The 15493-nt window shown below is 37.5% G+C and overlaps 1 long non-coding RNA gene across 2 annotated transcripts in view; it reads left to right on the top strand.

Annotated features, from left to right (window-relative positions):
* Nucleotides 1–15493, top strand: part of LOC136155403 (uncharacterized) — a 37068-nt gene that overhangs the window by 16709 nt on the left and 4866 nt on the right. For both annotated transcript variants that reach the window (XR_010660805.1, XR_010660806.1), the window contains exon 3: nt 15318–15475. This is a non-coding gene — a long non-coding RNA (uncharacterized lncRNA). The remainder of the gene's footprint in view (nt 1–15317; nt 15476–15493) is intronic.

Consider the following 15493-nt stretch of genomic DNA (forward strand, 5'->3'; position numbering starts at 1 on the left):
GTTATACTTCTCTAAGAATTTGTCCATTTCTTCCAAGTTGTCCATTTTATTGGCATAGAGCTGGTGGTAGTAGTCTCTTATGATCCTTCATATTTCAGTGTTGTCTGTTGTGATCTCTCCATTTTCATTTCTAATTTTGTTGATTTGGTTCTCCCTTTGTTTCTTGATGAGTCTGGCTAACGGTTTGTCAGTTTTGTTTACCTTTTCAAAAAACCAGCTTTTAGCTTTGTTGATTTTTTCTATGGTCTCTTTTGTTTCTTTTGCATTTATTTCTGCCCTAATTTTTAAGATTTCTTTCCTTCTGCTAACCCTGGGGTTCATTTCTTCCTTCTCTAGTTGCTTTATGTGTAGAGTTGGGTTGTTTATTTGACTTGTTTCTTGAGGTAAGCCTGTAATGCTATGAACCTTCCCCTTAGCACTGCTTTTACAGTGTCCAGATTCTTCTTTCTTTTAAACGTTGGAGTTAGAGGATTCCTGGAGGCTTCTATGACCCTCACATTATCTACATACTGGATAAAATTAGAGAAGTTGGAAGTACAGTCATTAAAACTCAGGACATTTGATTTTAGACTTGGCTGCATTTACCAACTCTGTCATCTTTTTCTTGAAGATCTGCCTACTGCCAAATGGTTTTGAGACATTTTCTGATTAGACTGTTTTGTAACTTCATTGGCTCCTGACTGAATTTGATTTGGAGTGTTAGTTTAAACACTGTGCTTTGTTATCTGTTAAGAGCACAATGAATGGGTGGGGACATACAGTTAAGTTAATTTATGTGTGCTGAGTTGTTTTTTAAGCTCCAAATATACTTAGGAATCAAGAAAAAGAAATCACTGAATTGATCACCTTCATTGTGTGGGACAGTCTTCTTCAAAAATGTTGATTAGTTTAATCAACTTATTAAGTAGAACTGAGTGGGTAAGTGTCTCAGTACTTTTAAATGTTGGATTTGTTTGCTTGGTGTGAATTCATGGTTGAAAGGCAAGTTGAGATATGGGTAAGTTACTGGTAAAATTAGGAGGGGCCTTCCCCCCTTCATCTTATTTAGTTTCTTGAAATGTTCTAATGACACCTGACATGATTCATTTTGTAAAGTTTAGAAAGTTGGGACCTTGGTAGCATTTTAGAGTCCAGTAGTAAATTTCAGGCGTGGTAGGGAATAATGGGTGATGTACGTGAGTGAAATGGGTGGAGTGTAAGACAGTTGTGAGTGCTGTGAACTAAGGAGTAAATTCTAGTCTAAAACTGGGTGTTTTAAGCTTGTTTAGAAACAGTTGTTGGCAGACAGCATAGACCTGTCTCAAGCTCGATTTGGTACAGGCTGTGTTTTCAACCCCTGCTTTTTATAGCAAATTGTTGGGCAGAGTTTCCTGGGATTGCTGCAACTCAGAAAATATATTGACATTTTTTTGTATCGGTAATTTTTTTTTTTCATTTATTTTTATTAGTTGGAGACTAATTACTTTACATTATTGTAGTGGTTTTTGCCATACATTGACGTGAATCAGCCATGAATTTACATGTGTTTCCCATCCCAATCCCCCCTCCCGCCTCCCTCTCCACCCCATCTCTCTGGGTCTTCCCAGTGCACCAGCCCTGAGCACTTGTCCCATGCATCCAACCTTGGCTGGTGATCTGTTTCACCCTTGATAGTATACTTGTTTCAATGCTCTTCTCTCAGGACATCCCACCCTCGCCTTCTCCCACAGAGTCTAAAAGTCTGTTCTGTACATCTGTGTGTCTTTTTCTGTTTTGCATATAGGGTTTTCGTTCTCTGTTGTCTATGTAGGGACAGCGCTGGTCTCTTTGACCTTGTACTCACCAGATTTCCAAATGTGAGTTTTGGGTATAGTGTAATGGGAAATGCTTTGGAGTTGGAAACCTTATTAGAAGCTTCAACTCCAGACACTGGCTTAGACAAGTTACCTAACTCATGGCTTCCTGATTTGCAAAGTGAGGAATGTATCTACAACCTCTTATGAAGATTACATGACATAATTGTATAAGGGTCTAACATAACATCTAATTCGTAGTAAATGTTTTATTTCTTTATTATTTGCTGGTTTAAAGCACATCTGCTGCTGCTGCTAAGTTGCTTCAGTCATGTCCAACTCTGTGCGACCCCATAGACAGCAGCCCACCAGGCTTCTCCGTCCCTGGGATTCTCCAGGCAGGAATACTGGAGTGGGTTGCCGTTTCCTTCTCCCAAGCACATCAGGTGTAGATAGAAAGTTAGGTTTAATTCAGTAGATGTGTACTGAGAGCATACTATGAATGTGGCATGCAGGATACAAGATAAAGAAGACCTGTTTCCTATCCTCAGTCTAGCATTGTGGGTATGTGTACATGAGTTTGTGTATGTGTGCATGTGTGTTTAGGAAAAATGGAGTGATAAAAGGGAATTATTAGCACTCATACATACATACAAGACACATTTAGCGAAGTGGGGAATTCATTCATTTTAGAATTACATGCTAAGTACTGAAGGTGTGGTGGGAAGGACCTCCTGTGTCTCTGAGGGCACTTGCGTTTTAGTGTTGGTGGTGGTTCAGTCTGTAAGTCACGTCTGACTCTCTGCAACCCCATGGACTGCAGCACACCAGGCTTCCCTGTCCTTCACCATCTTCTTGAGCTTTCTCAAACTCATGTCTGTTGAGTCAGTGATGCCATCCAGCCATCTCGTCTTCTGTCATCCCCTTCTCCTCCTGCCTCCTGTCTTTCCCGGCATCAGGGTCTTTTCCAATGAGTTTGCTTTTCACACCAGGTGGCCAAAGTATTGGAGCTTCAGCTTCAGTATCAGTCCTTCCAGTGATTATTCAGGGTTGATTTCCTTTAGAATTGAGTGGTTGGATCTCCTTGCTGTCCAGGGGATTCTCAAGAGTCTTCTCCAGCATCACAGTCTGAAAGCATCGATTCCTGGGCTCTCAGCCCTCTTTTTGGTCCAACTCTCACATCTGTAAATGACTACTGGAAAACTGTAGCTTTGACTATACAGACCTTTGTCAGAGAAGTAATATCTCTCTTTGTAGTACTCTGTCTAGGTCTGTCATAGCTTTTCTTCCAAGGAGCAAACATCTTTTAATTTCATGGCTGCAGTCACCATCCACAGTGATTTTGGAGCCCAAGAAAATAAAATCTGTCACTCTTTCCACTTTCTCTGCATCTATTTGCTATAAAGTGATGGGACCAGATGCCATGATCTTAGTTTATTGAATGTTGAGTTTTAAGCCAGCTTTTTCACTTTCCTCTTTCACCATCATAAAGAGGCTCTTTAGTTCCTCTTCACTTTCTGCCATTAGGATGGTAACATCTGCATATCTGAGGTTGTTGATATTTCTCCTGGCAGTCTTGATTCCAGCTTGTGAGTCACCTATCCAGGTATTTTGCATGATGTACTCTGCATATAAGTTAAATAAGCAGGGTGACAATATACAAAACTTGATGTACTCCTTTCCCAATTTTGAACCAATCCGTTGTTCCATGTCCAGTTCTAACTATTGCTTCCTGACCTGCATACAGGTTTCTCAGTAGACAGGTAAGGTGTCTGGTACTCCTATCTCTTTAAGAATTTTCCACAGTTTGTTGTGATCCATATGATCCATACAGTCAAAGGCTTTAGAACAGTCAGTGAAGCAGATTCTTTTTTTTTTTTTTTATTTCTCTTGCTCTTCCTATGACCCAGTGGATGTTGGCAATTTGATCTCTGATTTTAGTGATAAAGACACACTAAACACCCAGTTGTGTAAATAACTTTATAATCTCATTTATAGTAAGTATTAATGAGGAAAGAATACAGGAAATTTTCAGAATGCTATGAGAGTATATAGAGGGAGATCTAAATTAGATTGGAGAATCTGGAAGGACTCCTTACAGAGAGTGGCGTTTAAGCTGAGACCTAGATAATAATGAAAAACAGACTGTCAAATCCTTATTCGTTGAGCTCTCCTTTTCTAAAATCTAGGCATACCACCTCCTTTCTGTAAAAATATTTTTATTTAAATATGGTTACGTCATAGGTTCTCTTTTATCGTTATTTAAATGTTAATTAAGTCCTCACCCTAATTGCTTTTATCCTGTAATACAGATGCATTTTGTCCTTCAAGGTGTCCAGATAGCTAATCTCATTCATTTTCCCTGGACTTTTCTTGCTTAACCAAGAGGATAACTTATTTCCAAGTGGCAGGTGAAGGATACTTCATGGATATTTACCATTTACCAAGTGTACTTTGGACATGGTATGTACATAGTAGATATTGAATACCATAGATCAGAATGCTTTCCAATGTAGCAAAATACCAGATTGTCACTATCTCTGGAGCTTCTGCATATAGTACTTGAACATTAATATGCCATAGACCCCAAGTGTACATTTGCCATATTTATTTTCTACAATAACTATGAAGTTAATGGGTTTTTTTTTAAGTTGTACTGAAGTAATAGGTATAATTTTGTTTTAGGAATGTTGGAAGTACTTGCTTATTCAGTGAATATCCTAATGTGCACCGTCTGGTAGAAATATTTATATTTATCTGATTGCAGAAAAAATAGAGCTCACATAGGTTTGGTGCTGGGACAGTTGGGGGCTGGTATGCCTGGGAAATTGATCTTGGATTTAGTCTCAGGAAACACTGAGGAATGTGCTAGGCTGTTAAGTTACTTGTGCTGGGTGAGCAGGTGAGCAGGTATTCACATACCCGCTTGATTCCTCCCATGGAGAGGGCTATGAACTAGTGATTCCCAGCTCCAAATGAATCAGAATCACTTGGAGGGCTTGATAAACCAGTTACTGGGCCCTGCCCCCATAGTTTCTGATTGAGTAGGTCTGGGATATACCTCAAAATTTGCATGCCTTGCATGTTCGCAGATACTGTATGCTTCCAGTCTGGGGATTATACTTTAGTTACAACAGCAGTATACACAACTAGGGTAGAGTGACACTTGAAGCATCTGATGGGGTCTCATCAAGTAGGATCAGTGGCAGCTGGGTCTCTTGCTGGGAACTCGAAGGTCTGGAAATTTGCCCCAGTATTGCCAGCATTCTCTCTCCTGCTCTCCTTATAGATTAATAATTGTGTTCCTTAATTACATTAAAGGAAGTTGTGTTCTTTTTGTCTGTTAGCATCTTTCAGTCAGTCTCATCTTCAGCATCCTTGTGCCAACCATGTGGTGATAATTCTGTCTTGAATTATCTTGAAACAATATTGTCTTGAAATGATAACTGCTGTCTTGAATTATGTTTCAGGGTGATTGCGACTCAGATATCCATCTCGTCACAAGAGAAAGAGACGAACTTCAGCGTATGCTAGAAAGATTTGAAAAGCACATGGTGGATATACAGTCCAATGTTAAATTATTGACAGCAGAAAGAGATAAACCAAGTATCTTATATAAGATATTGATTATGTAACACCAGTTAACTATAATGGAACCAGTATATATCCTTTATATTACTGTAGTATATGGATTTTAGGGATATCCCTTCATAGTTAGTAGTTTCTACTATCATCCTGTGCCCAAAGCAGAATTTTCTATTGTTTTTTCATATTTATTTTTCCTCTTTTCTAGCCTATCTATGGGTCAGGTCAGTTTGGGATAATTCCCTATTTCTCAAACTACTGAATGGGTCTTAGCCTGACTCTGAGTCAAGTGTTTGCTTGGGATTCAATCACGTTGGGTTATGTGTATCTTCCAGTGGGTAGCACTAACTAATGCTTGGATGTTAGTTGAATGTTAAGGACTTAGCTTTGAGGGATAGGGAGGGGAGATTCACTAGGTTGGACCAGTTACAAGCCTCAGTTGTCAGAAGGCAAAGTGAGTCTGAGCAAAGCATCATGTTTATCACCACAATTTGTTCTCATACCAATCTCCCATGAAATCCTATTGCTGTTTTGAAAGGAAGAGAAAGATATAGAGTTAAAAGGCCAAGTTGAAGGAGCTTTTCTTTCTTTTGAAGTTTTTTTGGGATTCTGCAGTACATATTGATCTACTTTCTGGGTTTTTCCTGCAGGTGGCTTAGATTTCAGCTTTCTTGGGTCTGCTTACTTAATTAGTAGTTGTCCATCTGCTATTTGGCTTTCAAAATTTTGTGGTTGGCACTTCTCTCCATCTTCTTGTCTTTTTGTTTTAATTATTACTATTATTGCTTGAATCCTCTTACTCTCAGTCTTTAGTATGTCATTTTATTTATAAGTTAGAATTTTTTTTATATTTCCTTAATTTTTTTCCCCATTTATTTTTATTAGATGGAGGCTAATTACTTTACAATATTGTAGTAGGTTTGGTCATACATTGACATAAATCAGCCATGGATTTACATGTGTTCCCCATCCTGATCCCCCCTCCCGCCTCCCTCTCCACCCCATCCCTCTGGGTCTTCCCAGTGCACCAGCCCTGAGCACTTGTCTCCTGCATCCAGCCTGGGCTGGTGATCTGTTTCACCCTTGATAGTATACTTGTTTCAAAGTTATTCTCTCAGAACATCCCACCCTCGCCTTCTCCCACAGAGTCTAAAAGTCTGTTCTGTACATCTGTGTGTCTTTTTCTGTTTTGCATATAGGGTTATCGTTACCATCTTTCAAAATTCCATATATATGCGTTAGTATACTGTATTGGTCTTTATCTTTCTGGCTTACTTCACTCTGTATAATGGGCTCCAGTTTCATCCATCTCATTAGAACTGATTCAAATGAATTCTTTTTAACGGCTGAGTAATATTCCATGGTGTTATGTACCACAGCTTTCTTATCCATTCGTCTGCTGATGGGCATCTAGGTTGCTTCCATGTCCTGGCTATTATAAGCAGTGCTGCAATGAACATTGGGGTGCACGTGTCTCTTTCAGATCTGGTTTCCTCGGTGTGTATGCCCAGAAGTGGGATTGCTGGGTCATATGGCAGTTCTATTTCCAGTTTTTTAAGAAATCTCCACACTGTTCTCCATAGTGGCTGTACTAGTTTGCATTCCCACCAACAGTGTAAGAGGGTTCCCTTTTCTCCACACCCTCTCCAGCATTTATTGCTTGTAGACTTTTGGATAGCAGCCATTCTGACTGGCATGTAATGGGACCTCATTGTGGTTTTGATTTGCATTTCTCTGATGATGAGTGATGTTGAGCATCATGTAATGGGACCTCACTGAGGTTTTGATTTGCATTTCTCTGATGATGAGTGATGTTGAGCATCTTTTCATGTGTTTGTTAGCCATCTGTATGTCTTCTTTGGAGAAATGTCTATTTAGATCTTTGGCCCACTTTTTGATTGGGTCATTTATTTTTCTGGAATTGAGCTGCAGGAGTTGCTTGTATATTTTTGAGATTAATCCTTTGTCTGTTTCTTCATTTGCTATTATTTTCTCCCATTCTGAAGGCTGTCTTTTCACCTTGCTTATAGTTTCCTTTGTTGTGCAAAAGCTTTTAAGTTTCATTAGGTCCCATTTGTTTCTTTTTGCTTTTATTTCCAATATTCTGGGAGGTGGGTCATAGAGGCTCTTGCTGTGATTTATGTCGAGAGTGTCTTGCCTATGTTCTCCTCTAGGAGTTTTATAGTTTCTGGTCTTACATTTAGATCTTTAATCCATTTTCAGTTTATTTTTGTGTATGGTGTTAGAAAGTGTTCTAGTTTCATTCTTTTACAAGTGGTTGACCAGTTTTCCCAGCACCACTTGTTAAAGAGGCTGTCTTTTTTCCATTGTATATTCTTGCCTCCTTTGTTGAAGATAAGGTGTCCATAGGTATGTGGATTTATCTCTGGGCTTTCTATTCTGTTCCATTGATCTATATTTCTGTCTTTTAGAATTTTTTAAAAATTAATTTATTTTTAAAGGTTACACCCATTTATTGTTATTATAAAATATTGGTTATTTTCTCTCTGCTGTACAATATATCCCTATAGCTTATTTTCTACATGACAGTTTGTACCTCTTACTCTCCTACCCCTATATTGTCCCTCCCCCTTCCTTCTCCTCACTGGTAACCACTAGTTTGTTCTCTATATTTATTTCTGCTTTCTTTTTGTTGTATTCACAAGTTTGTTGTATTTTTAGATTTCACACAAAAATGCAGTATCATACAGTATTTGTCTTACCCTTTTGAAGTATCTCACTTAGCATAATACCCTCCAAATCCATCCATATTACTACAAATGACAAAATTTCATTCTTTTTAATGGCCGAGGATTATTCCTGTGGGGGTGTGTGTGTGTGTGTGTGTATGTATCACATCTTCTTTATCCATTCACCTGTTGGTAGACACTTATGTTGCTTCCATATCTTGACAATTGTAAATAATTTTGGTATAAACATTGGGGTGTGTTATCCTTTCAAACTGGTGTTTTTGTCTTTTTCAGATATATACGCAGGAGTATAATTGCTGGTTCTATTTTTAATTTTTTTTAAAACTTCCATTCTGTTTCCCCAGTGGTTGCATCAATTACATTCCCACAAACAATGTACAAAATTCCCTTTTCTACACATCCTTGCCAATAATTTATTATCTGTGTTCATTTTATGATAGCCATTCTGACTGGTGTGAGGTGATATCTCACTGTAGTTTCGATTTGCATTTCCTTAACATTTAGTGATGTTGAGCATCTTTTCATGTGCCTGTTGTCTACTATCTTCATGTCCCTTTGGAAAAATGTATATTCATATTTTCTGCCCACTTTTTAATTGTTTTTTTTTATGTTGAGTTGTATTAATATGAGCTTTTTAATGTATGTTGGATATTAACTCCTTGTCAGTGATATCATTTGTAAATATTTTCTTCCATTGAGTAGGTTTTTTTTTTAGTCAATGGTTTCCTTTACTGTGCAAAATATTTTGGGTTTAATTAGGTTGCTTTTTATTTTTGCTTTTATTTACTTTGCTTTAGAAGACAGATCCAAAAAATATTGCTACAATTTATGTCAGAGTGTTCTGCCTACGTTTTCCTCTAGGAGTTTTATGGTTTTTGGTCTTAAATTTAGGTCTTTAATAAGCTGTTGTTGTTGTTTTTACTGAAGTCTTTAATTCATTTTGAGTTTATTGTGATATATGGTGTTAGAGAATGTTCTGATTTCATTCTCTTATGTGTAGCTGTCCAGTTTTACCAGCACCATTTATTGAGAAGACTGTCTTTTCTCCGTTATATACCCTTGCCTCCTTTGCTATAGATTAATAGACCATAAGGGCATGGGTTTATTTCTGGGCTCTCTAATCTGTTCATTGATCCGTGTGTCTGTTTCTGTGTCAATACCAGGCTGTTTTGATTACTGTAGCTTTGTGGTGTGGCCTGAAATCAGGTAGGGTGATTCTTCCAGCTGTGTTCTTTCTCGAGACTGTTTTTGCTCTGCAGGGTTAAAGCTGGAAATGTTGATGATATTATAAGTGTGCAACAATGAAATTTCATGTAACTGAATATCTTAGAATATAGAGTTGATATGTTTTATTAGGAATTTAAAGAACTGATATGAGAGTTTTGAAAATTGCTAACTATAAAGGAGGGAGTTTGCAATAACAAATATTTATATAAAATCTAACAGCTATTTTATTGTACTTGTAATGTTTCTTATTACATATTTACTTGAGGAATACATCTGCTGATAGGCCAGCATAGCCTAAAAGTATTTTGAATTTTTAGAAACTTAAAATTCAGTGTCTGATTCACATCTTCTAAAATATATGTTCTTCTGCAAATCTTCCTTTGAATGATAAGAATATAATTACAGGAAAATTTCAGATTCTTTAGGTCCTGATAGAGGATTCTGAAAAAGTATGAGGATGACTTAGTAAACTCCTAGGTATAACAATAGCCCAGATATGTATATTGTTGATATTTCCAGAAGAAGGCCAATAAGTATTGATTATTATGATCTAAAAGAAATCATAATAGTCAATTATAATTAACACTAAAGAAAGGACACTGAAGGAAACAAAATACAGGTCTAAACTAAATATATTCTCTCAGGAGGCACAAGGATAAAACAGAATTTGAGGTTGCTACTACAGGGAACTGGGGAATGAATATTCTATTTATGCATCTAAGATTCTGAATGATTCTACATCCTCAACTCATTGGTGTTTTTACCTAGAAGGACAGGAGTTTTAAGAACCAGTCCATTTTCTGTTAGTTTTGGTCTGTCTTTAGCTAGTGCTTTAAGAGAATATTATGTACCAGAGTCACCTGGAGAAGTGTTAAATGCAGAGTCCTGGGCCATATCTGGCCTGCTGACTCAGGACACAGGCAGTCTAACAAGCTCCCCAGGTGAAACTCACTGAAACTTAAGAACGTCTCAACAAATGTACTTTTCTCACTAGATAGAGGTTTAGCTAGAGGTTCAGTCCTATTAATGCCGCCAGTTTTATAGAAGTGTTACCAACAAAAACTCTAGCATTTCTTTGAGATCTTCAATTTGGACTTGATTTAGACACAGTAAGTCTAAGTTAATATGCCAATTAGTTGCAACCTCATTACAAATAGGAAGTCCTCAGACTTTTCAGGAAAGAGACTGTCAAGAAATCACTTAATTTGTTGATGATTCCACTTTGAGCATACATCTGTCCCTGTCAAATTCACAAGTGTGGGGTCACTGAGGAGCCGAGACTGCACCTCTGCTCTCAGCCAGGACATGTGGAACGCTTGTGTATTCTTAAACACCCACAACCATCTCTCCAAGGGAGATGTTGAATTAAATAGCAGTTTAAGACTAATAAAGTAGTGCCCAGATCAAGCAAAAGGTTGCCTTCTAACATTATGAGGACATTCTCCTTGTGAATTTTCAAGGATAAAATAAGAGATTGGGCATTTGATTCCTTTTCCTCCTCCTCTTCCTCCTCATAGGGAATGTCTAATTGTTTTATCTGAGTCTTATTCCCTTTGTTCTCATATTCTTTTAAAAATGCTCAGTGAAGTGCTGAATGTCTGGCAATGAGTCTATTATTCCATTCTAGTTTTTCTAGAATGTTTTAAATTATAGATGTTTAAATTCTAAATGTTTCTAGTGTATTAAACTTTCTGTTTCAGGCTTAAAGGTATTGGCAAAAAGTTAGTAGAAAGCTCATTACATTTGCAGCAGGAGTTACTTATGAAAACTGTCTAAAGGTATTAAAGAACTTGTCTCTGAATTCTCCAATGGATGGTTCCTTTCTTTGCTTATAAGACGGGATCAGCATTCAATCTGTGCTCACAGGAGGGGAGAGTTTCCAAAAGACCTTGTCTAATATACACAACTTTTCTAAATTCTTCTGATTTCTTATGCAAATTGGGGTCTTTGAATCCTATCTTTCCATTCGACTCTTTCATAACAGAACACATATGTACTATTTGATATACACTTGGGGTTACTGGATTATTGATTCCTAAAACTATTTCTAATTCCTCTGCAAATTTTATCACTTGGCTTTTTGGCTCAGTATGAGACCAGACCTTAAAACAATGCAATTTTCCCTGTTTCTGATGGTGAGGGGAGGGGTGGTTAATTTTATGAAGTAATTGCACTTTGGAGATTTTTCTAGACAGTTAGGAGGTAAAAGGAAGAAGTCAAAGGAAGTAGAGAAACTTAAGTTGGGGGAAGATAAATAATAAAAGAGCTATTTGATTTGTACTAAGACTTGGAAGACTCTAAAAGAGACCATTTTTAGTTTTTCACTTTTTGTTTGCCTTGGCGAAGACATTTTAAGGGAACAATTTTGGAATCTAAATGCCTTAGATATTCCCTCAGAAACATAAAAAAAAAAAAAAAAAAAAAAGCAGAACATTGGATATTTGGGATGCTGTGCTAGTGCTAAATCACTTCAGTTGTATCCAACCCTTTGTGGACCAATGGGCTGTAAGCCTGCCAGGCTCCTCTGTCTATGGAATTCTCCAGACAAGAACACTGGAGTGGGTAGCCATTCCCTTCTCAAGAGGATATTCCTGACTCAGGGATCAAACCCAGGTCTCCTGCACTGCAGGCAGATTTTTTACCATCTTAGTCAGGGAAACAAGTGAGCTGAGGCAAAACATCCACAGGATTTTCCAAAATTCAAAAGACACTTTCTGAACTTTTCAGTCCTCAGGGTCAGTTTGAGTAATGGATTTATCTACCTTACCCACATCCCCTCGCTGTGAACTCTTCCTTTGTAAATATACAACAAAAGATGACAGCGATAGAGACAAATTGTGTTGTAAGTAATAGCACTGACTTCCACCAAAGATAAAAGTTATTTAACTGAACATATAATCAAAGGATTCCTAAAATGAGTTTCTTATTTAAAGAAGACAAAATAAACTCAGCATTTGGGGACCTTTAAAGAAAAGAAATCAGAGTTGGGACTCAATGCAAGACTTACCTCATCATCCCACTCACAGAGGCCAACAGCTTCCTGTACCAGCAAGAGGCTCAAAGGGCCAAAGAGGCAACCATGGTTCCAACTTGAGGTCCTGGACCATGGCCAAGAGAAGTTCTTGATTAGATTTTTACAGATCCCCAGTATTGTTGAACATTGGTTTCCCCCAGATGGCATCCAAACAGTCCATCAATAAGACAAATCTGAGTTTAGGTTAGAGAAGCATGGGAGAACACTATCTTGATAGTCCCTTAGAGGCAGTGGTGTGCTGAACCTAACTCCTGTTAGCCTGAGAAGGATCACCTTGGTAACTTGAAGTCAGCCATGATAGGAATACTTATACCACAGAAATCACCAAATTCCACAAATCAGGAATCCCCGCCCCCCCCCCCCCCCCCAGCCCCAGTGAGCTACTTACCTCAATAACATCTTAGGGTGTAGAAGCAAAGTTGGAATATTTAGGAGATGTTGAAGTTTGTTTTTGGGGGTTTCCCTGGTGGTTCAGATAGTAAAGAATCTGCCTGCAATGCAGGAGATGTGTGTTTGATCCTTGGGTGGGAAAGATCCCCTGGAGATGGAAATGGCAACCCATTCCAGAATGCTTGCCTCAAGAATCCCATGGATAGAAGAGCCTGGTGGGCTACAGTCCATGGGGTTGCAAGAGATTAAACATGAAGTTTGTTTAAGGCAAGTCTCTTAATCAGAAATTTTCGGTAGGATTAGGTAAAGATCATAATATAAAAGTTTAGGATTGAAGACACAACAAGGAGAGGATTTAAAGGATTTCCAAGAGTCTTGAAAATTTTGATACTCTCTGTTGAGATGTCAAACAGTTTGATGTTAATTAAAATAAGTCTTTTGATGTGTTCTTGAGACAGTAAAATTGCTTAAAACTTTTATCTTTCTGAGCAAGAGTTCCCTAGAGCAATAAAGTTGTATTGATAAAAACAATGAAATAATAAAGTTATGTTAATGTATAGAGTAAGTTATGTGGATGTGAATGGTTTTGGTTCTCACATATAATGCTTGAGTCTTCAAATTATATAAGAATTAAGGATAGGTTTCTATGGAACTATCACATCAAAAAGAAAAAGCTCATAGGAAATGTTCACTTGAAACTACTGTTCATTTTCAGCTTTAACAAAAAAACAAATAAAAAATTTTTCTGACTTCACATTCTACTAGTATCTAAAGTCTTTTTTTTTAGACTAACATCTAAAATCAGTCCATGGGGTCGCAAAGAGTCAGACATGACTGAGTGACTGAACTGAACTAAACTGAAAGTCTTTTCCAAATGTTTAGTTTTTAATATGTCACTTTATCAAATGATAATAATTTAATTTAAATATATTGCATTTGTTTATTTGGGGAACCCAATTAAGAAATTTCTTTTCAGTGTCTTTTAAGGTACAATTAATGAACAACTTCACTTCCAGTCATTTGTTTCTACAAGACAACAATGTCAGTGGACAGCTCATTTAACATATCTGAAGTAGGTATCATATATGCCTATTTGTTATCATTTCAACTGTTAAGTACAATTTGTATTATTTCTTTCTTTTGTTTAGCAGAATGACAGGGTCAGAAGTCTGCAAGGGTTCAGAAATGAATTACTTGAGAGAAGAAAGAAAAAAAATTATTTTAATTAGACAAAAGAGAATCTTTAAATCATAAAATTTGAAAGCATCATTAACTTCCCCAATTCAATCTCATCTTTGCCCTATTGTGAACATTTCTAATGGGGAATAAGGACAGTATTTCTCTTTGTGGCTTATTATTCTTAAAATATTCTCTGTATTGAGCTAAAATTTATTCCCTTCCTTGTCCCTTCATTCTTCCTTCTGGAAATATATAAAGTAAATCAACTCCCTATACAGTTTAACACACTGAAGACACAATTATTGGGTTTTGATTATTTTTAGTTTTTTAGGTGTTTTTTTTCCCCCCTAAGAAAGGCAACTTGAGTTTATTCAACCATTCCTCTGTTTCAGAGATATTCAATGTATGGACCAATACTAACCCATGGCTGTTCCTTACCCTTTGGAAACTGTAAGTTATAGATCCACATCAACATAAAGAACTGTGGCAGAATATAAATCAGCATGCTGGGACTTCCCTCATGGTCCAGTGGTTAAGAATCTGCCTGCCAATACAGAGGACAAGAGTTCAATCCCTGGTCAGGGAACTAAGATCCTACATGTCACGGGACAACTAGTTGCAGCATATGCTGCAACACATAGCCCACGTGGTACAACACAGTGTCTGCACACTGCAAGAAGACCCAGCACTGCCAAAATTTAAAAAAAGAAATCAACATATTTGCTATCATCATTGAAAAATTGTTTCTATGAAAAACTAAAGCTAGCTGAATTTAAAAGCATGTTTACTGATATAGTTGATTTACATTGTGGCATAAACTTTTTCTTCTTGTCACAACCTGATGGGTAAACAGTTGAACCAACTAGTTTGATAGCACTTGTTCCATATGACATGATTTCCAGATCCATTCTCATCATTCTTCTCGAGATCAGCCTCCAGAATACAACCAACATTTTCAGAGAAACTCTGCTGAAAATATAGTGGAAAGCATTACATCCCTGAATCTGGACATTATTTGTCTTGGAACAACCTAAGAGTTTTTAGTGAATTTTTAATCAAGTACACCCAGCTGATCAGATAAACAGAACCTCTTTCAAATTCTATGGCTATTGATAGTCCACTATTCCAAAGTAGCTACCTACTAGCTATTCTGTCCAATTTTGTGTCATTTGCTAATATGTATTATGCAACTTTTGCTGTATTAAAAAACAACCAAACACCCCCAAACTCAGTCAATTTAAACAACCACCCTTTAAAATAAATTTCTCATGAGCATGGTTCAGCTAGTCAATTATGGTGACCTTAGCTCAGATATTCTGACCATGACTTGGCTTGTTCAAACATCTGCCTTCAGCTGGTGGTTGGCTAGATGACTGGTCTAGGATGGCTTCCCTGAAACAACTCAGCTCTCTTCCACAGGATTTGGATCTGCCAGCAGGGAGGCTTGTGTTTGTTCTCATGGCTGTGACAGGGTTCCAAGAGAGAGAGGAAACACACAAGACCTCTATAAGAATCAGTCCCATCCCTGCCATAAAGTAGAGCAGAGAAGGGTGGAAAAGACCTGGAGGAGGACAAAGGTAAAATAACTATTGTGA

This window comes from Muntiacus reevesi, unplaced genomic scaffold (genome assembly GCF_963930625.1).
Source record: "Muntiacus reevesi unplaced genomic scaffold, mMunRee1.1 SCAFFOLD_141, whole genome shotgun sequence".
NCBI classification, from domain to species: domain Eukaryota; kingdom Metazoa; phylum Chordata; class Mammalia; order Artiodactyla; family Cervidae; genus Muntiacus; species Muntiacus reevesi.